Source organism: Balaenoptera borealis (assembly GCF_965194805.1).
Source record: "Balaenoptera borealis genome assembly, chromosome: 11".
NCBI classification, from domain to species: Eukaryota; Metazoa; Chordata; class Mammalia; order Artiodactyla; family Balaenopteridae; genus Balaenoptera; species Balaenoptera borealis.
This window is the reverse complement of record NC_138868.1, coordinates 80,460,905-80,465,564: the sequence shown is the minus strand read 5'-3', so window position 1 is coordinate 80,465,564 and position 4,660 is coordinate 80,460,905.

Here is a 4,660-nt window from a genome sequence, read left to right as displayed (position 1 = left end):
TCTATCATCTATCTATCATCTATCTATCTATCTATCTATCTATCTATCTATCTATCTATCTATCTATCTATCTATCTATCATCTATCTATCTATCTATCGTCTATCTATTTACATCTTTATTAGAGTATAATTGCCTTACATTGTTGTGTTAGTTGCTGCTGTATAACAAAGTGAATCAGCTATACGTATACATATATCCCCATAACCCCTCCCTCTTGCGTCTCCCTCCCACTCTCCATATCCCACCCTTCTAAGTGGTCACAAAACACCAAGCTGATCTCCCTGTGCTATGTGGCTGCTTCCCACTAGCTTTCTATTTTACATTTCGTTATATATATATATGTCAATGCCACTCTCCAACTCTGTTTCAGCTCAGCTTACCGTTCCCCCTCCCCGTGTCCTCAAGTCCATTCTCTACGTATGCATCTTTATTCCTGTCCTGCCCCTAGGTACTTCAAAACCATTTTTTTTTCTTTTAGATTCCATATATATGTGTTAGCATATGGTATTTATTTTTCTCTTTCTGACTTACTTCACTCTGTATGACAGACTCTAAGTCCATCCACTCACGACAAATAACTCAATTTCTTTTATTTTTATGGCTGACTAATATTCCATAGTATATATGTGCCACATCTTCTTTATCCATTCATCTATAGATGGACACTTAGGTTGCTTCCATGTCCTGGCTACTGTAAATTGTGCTGCAATGAGCATTGTGGTACATGACTCCTTTTGAATTATGGTTTTCTCAGGGTATATGTCCAGTAATGGGACTGCTGGGTCATATGGTAGTTCTATTGTTAGTTATTAAGGAAACTCCATACTGTTCTCCATAGTGGCTGTATCAATTTACAGTCCCATCAACAGTGCAAGAGGGTACTCTTTCCACCACACCCTCTCCAGCATTTATTGTTTGTAGATTTTTTGATGATGGCCATTGTGACTGGTGTGAGGTGATACCTTATTGTAGTTTTGCTTTGCATTTCTCTAATTATTAGTGATGTTGAGCAGCCTTTCATGTGTTTGTTGGCAATCTGTATATCTTCTGTGGAGAAATGTCTATTTAGGTCTTCTGCCCATTTTTGGATTGGGTTGTTTGTTTTTTTGATGTTGAGCTGCATGAGCTGCTTATATATTTTGGAGATTAATCCTTTGTCAGTTGTTTCGTATGCAAATATTTTCTCCCATTCCGAGGGTTGTCTTTTCGTCTTGTTTATGGTTTCCTTTGCTGTGCAAAAGCTTTTAAGTTTCATTAGGTCCCCTTTGTTTATTTTTGTTTTTATTTCCATTTCTCTAGGAGCTGGGTCAAAAAGGATCTTGCTGTGATTTATGTCATAGAGTGTTCTGCCTATGTTTTCCTCTAAGAGTTTATAGTGTCTGGCCTTACACTTAGGTCTCTAATCCATTTTGAGTTTATTTTTGTGTATGGTGTTAGGGAGTGTTCTAATTTCATTTGTTCACATGTAGCTATCCAGTTTTCCCAGAAGCACTTGTTGAAGAATGGTCTTTTCTCCACTGTATACTCTGGCTCCTTTATAAAAGAAAAGATGACTGTATGTTTGTGGGTTTATCTCTGAGCTTTCTATCCTGTTCCATTGATCTATATTTCTGTTTTTGTGCCAGTACCATACTGTCTTGATTACTGTAGTTTTGTAGTATAGTCTGAAGTCCGGGAACCTGATTCTTCCAGCTCGGTTTATCTTTCTCAAGATTGCTTCAGCTATTCGGGGTCTTTTGTGTTTTCACACAAATTGTGAAATTTTTTGTTCTAGTTCTTTGAAACATGCCATTGGTAGCTTGATAGGGATTGCATTGAAGGTGTACATTGCTTTGGGTAGAATAGTCATTTTCACAATGTTGATTCTTCTAATCCAAGAACATGGTATATCTCTCCATCTCTTTGTATCATCTTTAATTACTTTCATCAGTGTCTTATAGTTTTCTGCATACAGTTCTTTTGTCTCCTTAAGTAGGTTTATTCCTAGATATTTTATTCTTTTTGTTGCAATGGTAAATGGGAGAGTTTCCTTAATTTCTCTTTCAGATTTTTCATCCTTAGTGTATAGAAATGTAAAAGATTTCTGTGCATTAATTTTGTATCCTACTGCTTTACCAAATTCATTGATTATTTCTAGTAGTTTTCTGGTAGCATCTTTAGGATTCTCTATGTATAGTATCATGTCATCTGCAAACAGTGACAGCTTTATTTCTTCTTTTCTGATTTGGATTCCTTTTATTTCTTTTTCATCCCTGATTGCTGTGGCTAAGACTTCCAAAACTATGTTGAATAATAGAGGTGAGAGTGAACAACCTTGTCTTGTTCCTGACCTTAGAGGAAATGGTTTCAGTTTTTCACCATTGAAAATGATGTTGGCTGTGGGTTTGTCACATATGGCCTTTATTATTTTTAAGTAAGTTCCCTCTATACCTACTTTCTAGAGGGTTTTTAAAATAAATGGGTGTTGAATTTTGTCAAAAGCTTTTTCTGCATCTATTGAGATGATCATATGGTTTTTATTCTTCAATTTGTTAACATGGTTTATCACATTGATTGATTTGTGTGTATTGAAGAATCCTTGCATTCCTGGGATAAACCCCACTTGGTCATGGTGTGTGATCCTTTTCATGTGCTGCTGGATTCTGGTTGCTAGTATTTTGTTGAGGATTTTTCATCTATGTTCATCAGTGATATTGGCCTGTAGTTTTCTTTCTTTGTGACATCTTTGTCTGGTTTTGGTATCGGGGTGATGGTGGCCTTGTAGAATGAGCTAGGGAGTGTTCCTCCCTCTGCTATATTTTGGAAGAGTTTGAGAAGGATAGGTGTTAGCTCTTCTCTAAATGTTTGATAGAATTCGCCTGTGAAACCATCTGGTTCTGTGCTTTTGTTTGTTGGAAGATTTTGAATCACAGTCTCAATTTCAGTGCTTGTTATTTGTCTGTTTATATTTTCTATTTCTTCCTGGTTCATTCTCAGAAGGTTGTGCTTTTCTAAGAATTTGTCCATTTCTTCCAGGTTGTCCATTTTATTGGCATAGAGTTGCTTGTAGTAATCTGTCATGGTCCTCTGTATTTTTTCAGTGCCAGTTGTTACTTCTCCTTTTTCATGTCTAATTCTATTGATTTGAATCTTCTCCCTTTTTTTCTTGATGACCCTGGCTAATGGTTTATCAATTTTGTTTATCTTCTCAAAGAACCAACTTTTAGCTTTATTGATCTTTGCTATTGTTTCCTTCATTTCTTTTTCATTTATTTCTGATCTGATCTTTATGATTTGTATCCTTCTGCTAACTTTGGGGTTTTTTTGTTCTTCTTTCTCTAATTGCTTTAGGTGTAAGGTTAGGTTGTTTATTTGAGATATTTCTTGTTTCTTGAGGTAGGATTTTATTGCTATAAACTTCCCTCTTAGAACTGCTTTTGCTGCATCTCATAGGTTTTGGGTCATCGTGGTTTCATTGTCATTTGTTTCTAGGTTTTTTCAATTTCCTCTTTGATTTCTTCAGTGATCTCTTGGTTATTTACTAGCATATTGTTTAGCTTCCATGTGTTTGTATTTTTCACAATTTTTTTCCTGTAATTGATTTCTAATGTCATAATGTTGTGGTTAGAAAAGATGGTTGATATGATTTCAGTTTTCTTAAATTTACCGAGGCTTAATCTGTGACCCAAGGTGTGATCTATCCTGGAGAATGTTCTGGGTGCACTTGAGAAGAAAGTATATTCTGCTGCTTTTGGGTAGAATATCCTATATATATCAATTAAATCTATCTGGTCTATTGTGTCATTTAAACCTTGTGTTTCCTTGTTTCTTTTCTGTCTGATGATCTGTCCATTGGTGTAAGTGGGGTGTTAAAATCCCTAATATAGTTGTGTTACTGTCTATTTCCCCTTTTATGGCTGTTAGCATTTGCCTTATGTATTGAGGTGCTCTGATGTTGGGTGTATAAATATTTACAATTGTCATACCTTCTTCTTGGATTGACCCCTTGATCATTATGTAGTGTCCTTCTTTGTGTCTTGTAATAGTCTTTATTTTAAAGTCTATTTTGTCTGATATGAGAATTGCTACTCCAGCTTTCTTTTGATTTCCATTTGCATGGAATTTGTCTTGCCATTCCCTCACTTTCAGTCTGTACGTGTCCCTAGGTCTGAAGTGGGACTCTTGTGGACAGCATACATATGGGTCTTGTTTTTGTGTCCATTCAGCCAGTCTATTGGAGCATTTAATCCATTTACATTTAAGGTAACTATCAATATGTCTGTTCCTATTACCATTTTCTTAATTGCTTTGGATTTGTTATTGTAGATCTTTTCCTTCTCTTGTGTTTTCTGCCTAGAGAAGTTCGTTTAGCATTTGTTGTAAAGCTGGTTTGGTTGTGCTGAATTCTCTTAGCTTTTGCTTGTCTGTAAGGTTTTAATTTCTCCATTGAATCTAAATGAGATCCTTGCTGTGTAGAGTAATCTTGGTTATAGGTTCTTCCCTTTCATCACTTTAAATATGTCCTGCCACTCCCTTTTGGCTTGTGGAGTTTCTGCTGAAAGATCAGTTTTAAACCTTATGGGGATTCCCTTGTATATTATTTGTTGCTTTTCCCTTGTTGCTTTTAATATTTTTTCTTTGTATTTAATTTCTGATAGTTTGATTAAATGTGTTTTGGC